This window comes from Schistocerca gregaria, chromosome 10, assembly GCF_023897955.1.
Source record: "Schistocerca gregaria isolate iqSchGreg1 chromosome 10, iqSchGreg1.2, whole genome shotgun sequence".
NCBI lineage: Eukaryota > Metazoa > Arthropoda > Insecta > Orthoptera > Acrididae > Schistocerca > Schistocerca gregaria.
Window position 1 is genome coordinate 154,454,175 of NC_064929.1, and position 14,936 is coordinate 154,469,110.

The 14,936-nt window shown below is 44.6% G+C and overlaps 1 pseudogene; it reads left to right on the forward strand.

Annotated features, from left to right (window-relative positions):
- The first annotated feature begins 565 nt into the window (after nucleotides 1–565).
- LOC126293860 (5S ribosomal RNA) lies at nucleotides 566–683 on the forward strand (annotated as a pseudogene).
- The last annotated feature ends 14,253 nt before the right edge of the window (nucleotides 684–14,936 follow it).

Consider the following 14,936-nt stretch of genomic DNA (forward strand, 5'->3'; position numbering starts at 1 on the left):
ACATTCTATCTATACTCCTCTCTCTCTGGCTTCTCTTCTTGTAATGTGATGATAACAAAAATCCCAACGGTCCATGTGAAGCTGTTATGTGTGGATGCTGGACAGAAGCCACCTAGTTTGGAAACGGTAAACCGTTCAACCAGATAATCAGTTATGTCGCTGACTGTATGAAACGAACTCTTTCCGGGTTGAGTTCGAGATTTTCTATTGCTACGTACGATATTTTGAAACTTCGTGGCAGATTAAATCTGCCAGGACTCAAACCCTGATCTCTTTCCTTTCGCGGGTAAATTCTCTACCGTCTGAGCTATGCAAGCACTACACACGACCCACCCTCACAGCTTTTTTTCTGCTGCTAACCTCATCTCCCACCTTCCAAACTTCAAAGAAGTTCGCTGACCTTGCGTTACTGCCACTCCCGGAAGAAAAGATATTGCTGAGGTAAAGCTCAGCAACGGACTACAGTATTTATGCCTAATTCACGTGTGGACCTCACTTGACCTATCCACCAATACTGAAAGTCTGCCATACAAAGCTATTTTAAGTATGCCTCTGAAATAACCAGGGCAACGGCCTTGCCGCAGTGGATACACCGGTTCCCGTCAGATCACCGAAGTTAAGCGCAGTCGGGCGTGGTCGGCACTTGGATGGGCGACCATCCAGGCCGCCATGCGCTGTTGCCATTTTTCGGGGTGCACTCAGCCTCTTGATGCCAATTTAGGAGTTACTCGACCAAATAGTAGCGGCTTCGGTCAAGAATACCATCATAACGACCGGGAGAGCAGTGTGCTGACCCCACGCCCCTCCTATCCGCATCCTCCACTGAGGATGACACGGTGGTCGGATGGTCCCGGTAGGTCATTTGTGGCCTGAAGACGGAGTGCTTTTTTTTAAAAAAAATAATCGAGGAATAACACTATTTTAGTAAATCATCCTGAAAAAAAGTGTCTAATGAAGTGGCAAGTAAGGCCTAGTTCTGAATAACCGGTGATTTCGCTATTTCTTTGCTCTTGATTACAAGAGGCATTTTTATTTTTTCTAATAACGAAAACTGGAATATCTAATCGCCATAGCAGCAGTCCAAAAATTTTTCGTGTTTAAAGAAACCCTTTTTAAAAAGGAGTAACCTTTATCGGTAAAATTTGTTTTGGTTTGAAATACTGCGGGGTTATTGAAGAAAATGGGAAAAGCAATCAGTCCTTTTTTTTATAAGAATACCAATACAAAGAAGCAACACACGCATGTCATAAGAATTGGTATAGCATTGCTGAGATAGTGAATTTTCTTAAGGTTCGTGTGTACGTGCAGTGTGCAATACTTTTCTCCACTTTGTCTATTCGATAGTTTCTCACTGTTCTGTCACAACAGTTCACCTGCCATTGGTATGAAATAATAAAAGAGGAAGGAAATTATAGTAACAGAATACGTTAAAAATTTAAGAACTGTTCATTGATAGTATACAGTAACAATACAAAGTAGCTGGTCTCCCTTTTGTGTCTACATGATACTCATTCATCAGTTTGAAGCCATTAAAAACAGACAAATTAACACGAAAAATATTCTTCAACATCAGTTTTCACCCTGTAGAGACTTATTCATAACGCCCAAATAGTAGTATGGTTCCCGACATAACCTGGCTTTTGAACAGAGCCTCAAAAAATTTGAATCAATAGGAGAATAATGGTGATTTATTATAGCATTCAGTCATCAACCCCTTTTCGCGAAAAACAGTGAACAGTGAACGAACTTTCTTTTATTTGCCTACTTAAATATTTTTATTTTACCTATCTTGAAACCGAGAGAGTCACAATTTTTCAATCTTTGTTTATTCTCTACGTTTATTACGGAAATAACACAAATAAAAAACCGAAAGTCGGTTACTGCAGGAACCGGTTTCTTAACAACTGGGCTAAACGGGCGTGGAAGAAAACCCAATATAACCGAAACCGGTTGTCTCAGTTACTACCAAGCTAAAGAAGACAGTTTGGTCGAGAGGAAGATGGGATAATACGCCGAATTTAAAAGAAAGATCACTCAGTCGATAAGAGCATATCCCGAGGCTCAGAGAATTTTTACACTACTGGCCATTAAAATTGCTGCACCACGAAGATGACGTTCTACAGACATGAAATTTAACTGACAGGCAGAAGATGCTGTGATATGCAAATGATTAGCTTTTCAGAGCATTCACACAAGGTTGGCGCCGGTGGCAACACCTACAACGTGCTGAGATGACGAAATTTTCCAACCGATTTCCCGTACACTAACAGCAGTTGACCGGCGTTGCCTGGTGAAACGTTGTTGTGATGCCTCGTGTAAGGAGAAGAAATGCGTACCATCACGTTTCCGACTTTGATGAAGGTCGGATTGTAGCCTATCGTGAGTGCGATATGGAATCGATGGCTTCAGGAGGGTAATACGGAACGCCGTGCTGGGTCCCAACGGCGACGTATCACTAGGAGTCGAGATGGCAGGCATCTTATCCGCACGGCTGTAACGGATCCTGCAGCCACGTCTCGATCCCTGAGTCAACACATGGGGATGTTTCCAAGACAACAACCATCTGCACGAATATTTCGACTACGTTTGCAGCAGCATGGACTATCAGCTCGGAGACCATGGCTGCGGCTACCCTGGACGCTGCATCAGAGACAGGAGCGCCTGCGATGATGCACTCAACGACGATCCTGGGTGCACTAATGGCATACTGACATTTTTTCGGATGAATACAGGTTCTGTTTACAGCATCATGATGGTCGCATCCGTGTTTGGCCACATCGGGGTGAACGCACATTGGAAGAGCGTATTCGTCATCGCCATACTGGCGTATCACCCGGCATGCTGGAATGGGGTGCCATTGGTTGCACGTCTCGGTCACCTCTTGTTCGCGTTGACGGCACTTAAACAGTGAATGTTACATTTCAGATGTGTTACGACCCGTGGCTCTACCCTTCCTTCGATCCGTGCGAAACCCTACATTTCAGCAGGATAATGCACGACCGCATGTTGGAGGTCCTGTACGGGCCTTCCTGGATACAGAAAATGATCGACTGCTGCCCTCGCCAGCACATTCTCCAGATCTCTCACCAATTGAAAACGTCTGGTCAATGGTGGCCGAGCAACTGGCTCGTCACAATACGCCAGTCACTACTCTTGATGTACTGTGGTATCGTGTTGAAGCTGCATGGGCAGCTGTACCTGTACACGCCATCCAAGCTCTGTTTGACTCAATGCCCAGGCGTATCAAGGCCGTATTACGGCCAGAGGTTGTTGTTGGGGGTATTGATTTATCAGGATCTATGCACCCAAATTGCGTGAAAATGTAATCACATGTCAGTTCTAGTATAATATATTTGTCCAATGAATACCCATTTGTGATCTGCATTTATTCTCGGTGTAGCAATTTTAATAACCAGTAGCGTAGAAACGCCACATACTCCGCTGCGTAGTGCGAGACTCGTTCTCAAAATGTTCGCCTGACTGTGTAACAGGACCCGTAATGAAGTTCACAGTGCAGGGATTGCCCAGTAGAGGTACCTGCCATCATAAGGAAGTGGTCCCCAGAGACAGCCAGCGTTCTGGACGCGGCGAGTCATCCGCCACAGGCCGAAGGCGAGGTGGGCCCTGCAGACTGCCACCCACGCCCTCATTTGTTTAAAAGCCGCTGAGGGGTGTGGGGTGGGGGGGGGGGGGGGGAGAGAGAAGGTAGGAGGGTGGAGGGACGGCTTGAGGCAATTTCTTTACTACCCTCTCCCCCTTTCACTCCCTCTTCTCAGAAAGGGCGATAAGGCTTCGCCACTGAGTACTGACGATTATCCGTGGAATGGTACAACTGTAGACTACAAAACCAGTTAACTCTATTTATCTCCTATTCGTCTTTACATGCTTAATACTTTGTGAGACATGGGACCCATGGCACAAAATAGCTTGATTATTATTATTATCATTGTATAGCATTGCCAAACATACACATACTGATGGTTAATATTCTATTGCAATATTTTTTTGGGTACCAATTTAAGTGAAAAATATCTCCGAGTAGGGCCTGACACAAAAAATAGTATGTAACAGATTAAACATAAAAAAAGGCACTCCCGTCTTCAGGCTACGAGTGGCCTATCGGTACCATCCGACCGCCGTGTCATCCTCAGTGGAGGATGCGGATAGGAGGGGCGTGGGGTCAGCACACCGCTCTCCTGGTCGTTATGATGGTATTCTTGACCGAAGCCGCTACTATTCGGTCGAGGAGCTCCTCAATTGGCATCACGAGGCTGAGTGCACCCCAAAAAATGGCAATGGCGCAGACTCAACAGCGATTAAATGCAGTGATCTGACGGGAACCGGTGTATGCACCGCGGTAAGACTGTTGCCCATATACTGAACACAACCCTATGAATACCAGTGGTTCCTACCTGAAACCACCTTTTTTTAAAATTGCCAGTGCAGTGCCTTTTGCACGAAATCAGCAATGTTATTGGAAGATAGACATCTAGTGGTATACTGAAGCACTCCTACGAATGCAGCCCATTGTAGCAGTCGCTTCCAGTGTTCAAAGCTGAAGTCAGAGCGGAGATGGTGTTCCAAAACTATAGGACATAGTGAGATGTTTTTTCATAAAGATCACACTGAGTCCATCAGCGGTAATGAAAGTACGTGTATGTAAAGGTTAAAAACATTCAACAGCTAGGTCAGATAAATATTCCTTTACTTAATACAATTGGTTTCGACAGACTTTGCTGTCGTCTTCAGGTCTTAAAAGATCTTTTTTTATGAACGCTGAATCTCACATCGAGTTGATATGTGGATAAAAATCAGCACGTTATAAAAGTCTGTAATAACTACAAAAATATTTAAAATTGTAAAACACCTTATACACCGGTTAAAGTGGACTTTCAGTGTTTAGAATATTTCCAGCTTACGTATTCAGAAGTGCTATTCTGTACTGTGATTTTGTGATGTAAGAAGCATCCGTGAGTGATGTATGCGTATGGTAAGTTGCATAAGGTGCTTTACGTATTTAGATATTTTAGTTACGACAGACCTTCTATAATGTGTTAATTTTTATCCGAAGGACAACTTGGCGTGAGGTTCAACGTAAAACGAACACATAACAAGAAGATTTTGCAAGACCAGAAGATGACAGCTATGTCTGTCTAAACTGGCTGTCTTAAATAAATAAATATTTATGCGATCTTGGCTGTTGAATATTTTTGGCAAGTAAAAGAGATCACTCCTTCGGTCTTCTCGAAACAAGAAAACTCAATATCTAAAAGTATTTTAGAGTAAATATGAGTTTTTACTACTGTTTTTATGAGAAGTTTCGAAATGAAACCACTTCAGCAATATGTACTTTTGTTATAAATTTAATAGAGTTTAGGCCCATTTTTGCTTGTTCTTACAGACTATAAATTTTTTGGGCAGTCAAAATAGGAGTGGCAAACAATTGGTGATGCAACACATCTTTTCTCGTCCAGTTACGGTTGAAAAAATTCTGAATGTTATGCGACATTGCGGAATATTCACGCTTCAGCTCCTATAGTTTCACGAAGTTCCGATAGCTGGCGACGCTATACCAAACCTTCAAAATGTAGGGCAGGTACGTTCCAAACAACAATTGTCATTCAGGTGCATTTCGAGGAAAACCCGATCATCAGAAGATATTCGCAGACGCTTGCAGAGTGTATTCAGAGAACTTGCAATGGGCAAAAGCACGGTGAGTCGTTGGGCAAGGCATCTGTCATCATTGCAACAAGGTAGCGCAAAGCTGTCCGATCTCCCGGATCCCGGCCGGCAGCACACAGCTGTGACTCCTGCAACGTTGGAACGTGTGGACCCTCTCATTCGAGGTGATCGACAGATCACGGTCAAACAACTTGCTGTTGAACTGAACGTCTTTGCTGGTGGTGCTGACACACTCGTCAAACAATTGGGGTACTAAAAGCTGGCCAGAAGATCATAAAGAGGAACGAAAGACCATTGCTTGCACATTACGAGGCTGACAATTTTTGTCGGACACCTTCACAGGTGATGAGATATTGGTTTATCACTTCGACGCGGAAACAAAACTGCAATATATGGACTGGTCGCATACCCCCTCTCCTCCGAAGAGAAAGTTCAAAGCCGCACCCAAAGACGGTAAACTCATGGGGACCGTCTTCTGAGACTCTAATGTCATCTCTCGTGGTGCAACGATCAACTTTGAAGTGTACTGTACTATCCCCAGGAAACTGAAGAAAGGCGTGAAACTTCCTGGCACATTAAAACTGTGTGCCAAACCGAGACTCGAAGTCGGGACCTTTGCCTTTCGCGGGCAAGTGCTCTACCGACTGAGCTACCCAAGCACGACTCACGCCCAGTCCTCACAGCTTCACTTTTGCCATTACCTCTGTCTCCTACCTTCCAAACTTAACAGAAGCTCTCCTGAGAACCTTGCAGAACTACCTCTCCTGAAAGAAAGGATATTGCAGGGACATGGCTTAGCAGAACAGCTTCTGTGAAGTTTGGAAGGTAGGAGACGAGGTACTGAAGATGTGAAGACGGGTCCTGAGTCGTGCTTGGGTAGCTCAGCTGGTGAGCACTTGCCTGCGAAAGGCAAAGGTCCCGAATTCGAGTCTCGCTCCGGCACACAGTTTTAATCTGCCAGGATGTTTCATATCAGCGGACACTCCGCTGCAGAGTGAAAATCTCGTCCAGGAGTTCAGCTTGATCGTCGCCACAAAAATGTGAATGAATGTCTCCCCCTTCATGACAACGCAAGGCCTCCCACGAGTTTCGCCATCCGAGAAGAGCCTGCCTAACTTCATTGGACTGTTCTTCCTCATCCATCCTACAGCCGGATCACGCACCGTCTGTTTGGCCAAAAGAGGGATGCACTCCAGTGGAAGCAGTACAGGGATGATGGAGAGGTTACTGATACACAAAGACTTTGGCTCTGACGTCCATCAGTAGAGCGGTACGATGCGGGCATATAGACCCTCCAACTAAGGTGGCGTTAAGCCGTCGCATTGAGAGAAGAGTAGGTTGATAAAACAGGATTTTGTAGTCAGGCCGGGTGTTGTGGCCGAGCGGTTGCAAGCGCTTGAGTCTACAACCGAGTGACCGCTACGGTCGCATGTTCGAATCCTGCCTCGGGCATGGATGTGTGTGATGTCCTTAGGTTAGTTAGGTTTAAGTAGTTCTAAGTTCTAGGGGACTGATGACCACAGCAGTTAAGTCCCATAGTGCTCAGAGCCATTTAAAGCAGCTGCCAGACACAGATTCATTAGAAGAATCCCAAAGAAATTCAGTCCGAAAACAAAGGGGGTCGGTTACAGTACAATTGTTCGCCCACTGCTTGAATACTGTTCACTGGTGTGGGATCCGTACCAGATAGGGTTGATAGAAGAGACAGAGGAAATCCAACGAAGAGCAGCGCGCTTCGTTACAGGACCATTTAATAATCGCGAAAGCGTTACGTAGATGATAGATAGGCGTCAGTGGAAGACTGTGCAAGAGAGACGCTCGGTAGCTCGGTACGGGCTTTTGTTGAAGTTTCGAGAACGTATCTTCACCGAGGAGTCAAGCAGTATATTGCTCCCTCCTTTCGAAGAGATAATTGTAGAGATTACAGCCCACACAGAGGCATACCGTCAATCCTTCTTTCCACGAACAATACAAGACTGGAATAGAAGGGAGAAACGATAGAGGTACTCAAGGTACCCTCCGCCAAACACCGTCAGGTGGCTTGCGGAGTACGGATGTAGATGTATATGTAGATACTTTATTCCCAAATAAAGCCAATCTGTTTCCAGAAAAAAGTGTTCGTTACTTATCGAGCGCTACTAATATTTATAGGCTCGAACGTTGCACGTAGAACTACAGAGCGAGCTTCAGACCGTTGTGTTACACAGATGCTCCTTCGCTCTCAGCAGCGGCAGCGGCCTTGCCGAGACATTGCAGCCACAGGTCTGCCACCCCCTGAGTGCGGCCTGTAATTGAGATTACGTTCAGCAGCAGAGCCCCGCCGTGGCCAGAGGCGCGCTTTTGAACTGCCGGCGTGGCGGCGGCGCACAATGGAATCAATTTTTGGAGGCGCCGATCTATAAACAAGCGAGCAGCGCGGCCGCCAATGGCCGCCGCGGGGGTTCCCCTAGTTCGCTCGCCGGCCGCCTCAGAGCGCGCCGCTCCATTGTTGCATTCACTTTGAGCGCCGCCGCTGCCTCTGCCGTGACGATGCGGCTTTCGGCGCCACTTCCGCGGCTCCGCTCTGGATGACCGCCTTCCGAGTTCAGCGCCCAAACTGGACTACAAGACCGACATGAAGATCGGCGCAAAGAAGTAACTCTTGCAACCAAGGATCCAAAGTGATGTATGTGGTGTCCATCCTTTCAGACATAGTCCGAAATAAAACACGGCATTTTTGATCCGGCAGCCAATATCAGTTAAGACAAAGGAATTAAATAGATTAGCATTGGTTTAAATCAATGGGGAAACTGAAAATTTTCGCCGGACCGGTATTTCAACACTTAGGATACAACACATACAAACTGAACATATCGTCTCAGTTATGTGACTGGACCTGTGATTTCCTGTCAGAGAGGTCACAGTTCATTGTAATTGACGGAAAGTAATCGAGTAAAACAGAAGTGATTTCTGGCGTTCCTCAAAGTAGTGTTATAAACCCTTTGCTGTTCCTTGTCTATATAAAGCATTTGAGAGACAATCTGTGCAGCCGTCTTCGGTTGTCTGCAGATAACGCTGTCGTTTATCGACTAATAAAGTCATCAGAAGATAAAAACAATCTGAAAAACGATTTATTATAATAATATCGAAATGGTGGGAAATGTTGCAGTTGACATAAAATAACGAAAAGTGTGAGGTCATCCACATGGGTGCTAAAAAGAACGCGTTAAACTTCGGTTACACGATAAATCAGTCTAATCTAAAAGCCGTAAATTGAACTAAATACCTAGGAATTACAATTACGAACAATTTAAATTGGAAACATAGAAAATGTTGTGGGGAAGGCTAACCAAAGACTGCGTTTCATTGGCAGCGCACTTAGAAAGTGTAACAGACCTACTAAGGAGACTGCCTACGTTACGCTTGTCCGTCCTCTTTTAGGATACTGCTGCGCTGTTTGGGATGTAAGTAGGCTGTTTAGGTTTTTTTTATTGGTAACGCCGCCGCCACGTAGCGCTCTGTATGAAAATCACTGGCTGTGCCGTGTGCAGTCTGTGGCTGGTTGGCATTGTTGTAATACTCGCCATTGTAGTGTTGGGCGGCTGGATGTTAACAGCGCGTAGCGTTGCGCAGTTGGATGTGAGCCGCCAGCAGTGGTGGACGTGGGTAGAGAGATGGCGGAGTTTTGAAATTTGTAAGAATTGGTGTCATGAACTGATATATATATATATTATGACTACTAAGGTAAATACATTGTTTGTTCTCTATTAAAATCTTTCATTTGCTAACTATACCTATCAGTAGTTAGTGCCTTCCGTAGTTTGAATCTTTTATTTAGCTGGCAGTAGTGGCGCTCGCTGTATTGCAGTAGCTTGAGTAACGAAGATTTTGTGAGGTAAGTGATTTGTGTAACGTATACGTTAATGTTAGTCAGGGCCATTCTTTCGTAGGGATTTTAGGAAGTCAGATTGCGTTGCGCTAAAAATATTGTGTGTCAGTTTAAGCTCAGTCTTGTATAAATTTTTCTAAGGGGACGTTTCAGGGATCCTTACCAGATAGGACTTAGTACATGGAAAACGTTCACAGAAAGGTAGAACGTTTTGTATCATCGTGAAATGTGGGAGAGAGTATCACAGAAATGATACTGGATTTGGGCTGGACATAAATGAAAGAAAGGCGTTTTTCGTTGCGACGGAATCTTCTCACGAAATTCCAATCTCCAACTTTCTCCTCTGAATGCGAAAATATTTTATTGACACCGACTTACATAGGGAGAAACGATCACAAATATAAAATAAGAGAAATCAGAGATCGTACCGAAAGATAATAGCTGTTCATTCTCCTCGCGCGCTATACGAAATTGGAATAATAGAGAATTGTGAAGGTGCCAGGCACCTGATTTTCAGAGGACCCATGTAGATGTAGATGTAGACCACATATGCGAGGCCATCAGAACATCAGGACTATGGGACGAACTGACCGCACCCACACAAAGAATATCAGACGAGTGACATTATGAATACAGTCCTGGGACACCGTATCGACGCCGCGAGGGGTAGTCGTAAGATCCGCGCGGTTCCTCGCTTCGGAGGTTCGAGTCCTTCCTCGGGCATGGGTTTGAGTTGACCTTAGCTTAAGTTATATGAAACAGTGTGTCAGCTTAGGGACCGATGACCTCAGCCGTTTGGTCCCGTAACATCTTACCACAAATTTCCATTTTCCGTACGGGCGACAAACCCATATGCAGCACCAGACACCATAGTGTGAAGTATGTTGATGAGGACTAATAACAAATGACCTGACAGAAATATCCTTAACCTAGAAATAGCATCCTAGACCTAGCACAGCTATTGCCAACAAAGTGGACAGTATTGGAATAGATCCAAAACCATATACAGAGGGGTCCAAAAAAATGTATTACTGTTTAAAAGGCCGTAACTGGCAAACTAACTGACAGAGTGTAATAGTTTGTAGTTCCAGCAATCGCCACACAATCGTTGTATTGCGTTGTTTTGTTTTGTCAGATGACTGTCGTCAGATAGTCATTGTTTTGTTCTTAGCTGCACCTAGTTACTCGGGTAAACATGGCTCGCGCAAGGGACAGTTCAAACTCAATGGTACAGTAAATCAGCACAATTGCATCTACTGGGCCGCCGAAAATACGAACGTCCATGTAGACAAAGCCGTGAATTTGACAGGAGTAAATGTGTGGTGTGGGTTGTCTTACCGGGGCTTGATTGGGCCATTCTTCTTTGACGGCACAGTTACCGGTGAGGTGTTCCTTCAGAGGCTTCAGACATCGATTTTACCTGCCATCCGAAACTTGTATGGAGACGGAAGATTTTTTTCAACAAGATAGTGCCCCAGTCCACTACCAAAATCGTGTTAGGGGGTATCTCGACGAAAATCTACCAGGACGATGGATAGGCCGTAGCGGCGCTGTGGAGTATCCACCACGTTCCCCAGGCCTAACTCCTCTGGACTTGTGGGGAACACTAAAGGACGTCGTTTATCGACAAAAGCCACGCACATTGGATGGACTTCGAGAATCCATCGTACATTCATGTGCAAATATCCAACTGAACACGTTGCAGTCAATAGTTCGTGCTGCAGTTCGGCGGCATCGTTTGTGTGTGAATGTTAATGGTGACCATTTCGAACACCTACAGTGATATCTTTAAGTTGGACTTTAAGCTACACTTTCACCAAAAATGAGACAACTCCGTCAATTTGTTTGCAAGTTATTGACTTTCAAACAGTGGATACACTTTTATGGACCCCTCTGTAGAGACATAAACAGAGTCGACCTAGCATCGCAGTTGTCATAGCAAACACGGCACTTTAAACCTGTAAATAGTGTAATTAGTTTAGAAGTAGCCCTAGTATAGCACAGATCTTCCTGGTAGAAGGGTAGAATTAAAGGGTACTGGAGCCTGAAGATCAAGGGGTTGATGCCTGATTCCAACACTTTCATCCTCAGTACCCCACGGTGGACCGACTTCGAACTTCTTCCTTTCCTATCTTCATTCTTTTCTTCTTCATTCATAACTATTTATTTGTATTTCTCTTCCGAATTTCAAAACAGTTTGAAGAATTTTTTGTTAATGGTTTTGAGTAAGCTGCCAAAGAAAGAGAACAAAAGAAAAGAAAAATGAAAATAAATTCAAAAGAAGATCCGCCTCCGCGTGGCGGGACACGGGCAATGCTGCGACCAGATGTGGGTACTTACAGTCGGCATCAGAGCCCGTGCACCGGCCGCAGTGGCTAAGCGGTCAATGAAGACCCACCATAAACAGTTAGGTGTGGGTCCTAAAACGAGGGCGGCAAGTAAAAAAAAAAAATTCATCTTGGATCTCCTGGTTACTTGCCAGATGCCTAGCTGGAGATCCAGGCTCGAATACTGGTCTGGCAGAAATTTTCATTTTTTCACCATTTATTTAAATTAATGCCCACTAACAGCTAACAACTTTAGTGATCCGAAATGAGTTTCACACTGAGACAGGCCTTTGTTTTAATATTTTTTTGGCATAAATATCGATCCCATTTCCAGCAGTTTCTGAAAACCAACACGAGGCTAGTTCAATAAATTATGCCACTCTTTATTCTTGAGCTACAATTTGTCGTTTATATACTGTAAGGCAAGAAACCGACGTGACATGAACGAATTATACCAATGAGACGGAAATCAATAGACGTGATTTGCATGTACAGACAAACAACCAGTTACATTTTGAGAAAATCTAGAAAAAGAGCTTGACAAACTGAGTAAGTCAATAAAATATTGGTCCACGCCTGGTCCTTAGTCAAGCAACCATTCGGAGTTGTTGGACGTCCTCCTGAAGGGTATGGTGCCAAATTCTGTCCAATTGACGAGTTAGATAGTAAAAATCCCGAGCTAGATGGAGGGCCTCTCAAAACACATCTTCACTGTTCATTGGGGCTCAGTTCGAAGCGGGTCTCATCACTGAAGACAATGAGATACCAGGCCAGGGACGTGTCTGGAGATGAGCTAGACATGGGTGGCAGACCAACCTGATTGTCGCAGGCCATACAGCCCAACAGCGAGGAATGATTATCTAGTGTGCCATTTCTTTTCATAGCAGAACCGCTTTCATTGTGATCCGCGCACCCTTAGAGAACAGTGGAAAGTCGACGATATTCTACTTCCAGTTCTGTTGCCCTTCATGGCAGTTCATCCTGGGCTTACATTTGACAAAGACGAACGCACATGCCGAGTGTTTACACTGCTTTTCTTCGTGCTTACCAACCCCTACCTTGGCCAGCTGCCCGGCGGATCTCTTCCCAGTTCAGAACTTTTGTGGCACTACGAGCAGAGTTCTCCGACTATATCCGGATTTTAACTTCCTAACGCGCCAACTGGACAGAGTCTGACAAGATAACTTTCAGAAAGATATCCAACGATTGTATCAATCAATGCCATGCCCAACAACTGCTTGCTTAAGCGTCAAAGGCGGACAAGTACTTTATTCGGCTTTACCTCCCTTCTTATTTTTGCCTTCCTACATATCTCCCCGCTTCTTAGCTTGCTAAGCGTATACAGCTGGTCACGTTTCAGCATTTGTTACTCGACGTTTCTTGCTTTAGAGGCTTTGTCACCACCGTTCTAACAGCCCTACGAACTCAGTGCTTTGACAGGTTTCCGAGGTGCTAACTTGTTTTTAAGAAACTCTGAACAAATTTTCGAAAAATAAGGTCACTTAAGATCCATCCTCCTTAATTTGTAATTTTATATACTTGCAGTGGTTCAAATGGTTCTGAGCACTATGGGACTTAACTTCTAAGGTCATCACTCCCCTAGAACTTAGAACTACTTAAACGTAACTAACCTAAGGACATCACACACATCCATGCCCGAGGCAGGATTCGAACCTGCGACTGTAGCGGTCGCGCGGTTCCAGACTGTAGCGCCTAGAACCCCTCGGCCACTCTGGCCGGCTATACTTGCGTTCTTGCGTGTCTTTTCCTTTTAGAAAATTCTGAGGAACCAACCACCAGGCGGAAAGAGTTATTTCTAATAGATATAACTTTCCAACAGAGACCTTCTCTTTATACACCTACGAAAACTGGTTGCTGCATCTATCAGTCTATCATGGAATGGGATCAGTTTTGTAGAAAAATTGAAGGTCTTGATTCGCTTCTAAGATATCTTTCTCAGCTTAGAGACATTCATTCTTGCTGAAAATCACTCTGCCCATTTACTGGGGCAGATAATATGCAACTGCAACACACAAAGTTAGGAGATCCTGACAGATGGTTTAATTCTCGTCGTCCAAGAGTTTGCAAATACTAATGGAAGTCTAGCACCGCCAAGACGCGTGAGTGGAGATTTTGTCTGTAAAATAAATAGTTCCGCATGGCGTGATCTATCAAATGGCTCTAAGCACTATGGGACTTAACATCTGAGGCCATCAGTCCCCTAGACTAAGAACTACTTGAACCTTACTAACCTAAGGACATCAGTCACAACCATGCCCGAGGCAAGATTCGAACCTGCGATCGTAGCAGCCGCGTAGTTCCTGACTGAAGCGACCAGTACCGCTCGACCACAGCGGCCGGCTCGTGATCTATCACCCCTACACGTTTGAAGCAAAGGCTTCGAAACACCCGGTGTAAACAAAAATTTAAGCATTTATCAATAAAACGTGTGATTGGAGGCTTCCGATAATATGGTCCTCTTACAAGCTTTTGCCCCTCTATGGTTCGGATTGCAACCTTTTCATAGCAGACATGACTACAAGGTTGAAGAGAATCTGACACTGTGGGAGGGGGAGCGATGGGACATGGGAATGCTAAAAAAGAACAGTGAGGTAGTAAGAGAACCTTTGGAGCAACAATTTAGAGTTATGAAAATGCAAGTGGGTGGGTTTGTTGAACAGTCGAAAGAGTTGGAATTATGGAAGAAACCTGTGAAATCCTACATCTGGGACATTGCATGCTAAGGAGAAGAGACGAGGACAACGAGAACGTAGGACTAATAGTTTATGTGGAGTGAGCAAGAGAAATTGGAAACCTCACACATCGTTTTTGAAGGTGTTGCGGGTTGCATAAAATCAATCGGTAGGGGCAGCTGAATCACCCTGCGGATGGAAAATATAACAGTACAAAAATTTCCCACTACACCAACTATTCACGATACTCGACGTTTATGGTCTCTATTGAATTGACTCTTGCACCACCACGACACATACCTATTTCGTTAACATAATTAATTTAAATGTTCCCATGGGAGTAGTGAAAATATCTGGAGAGTTTTG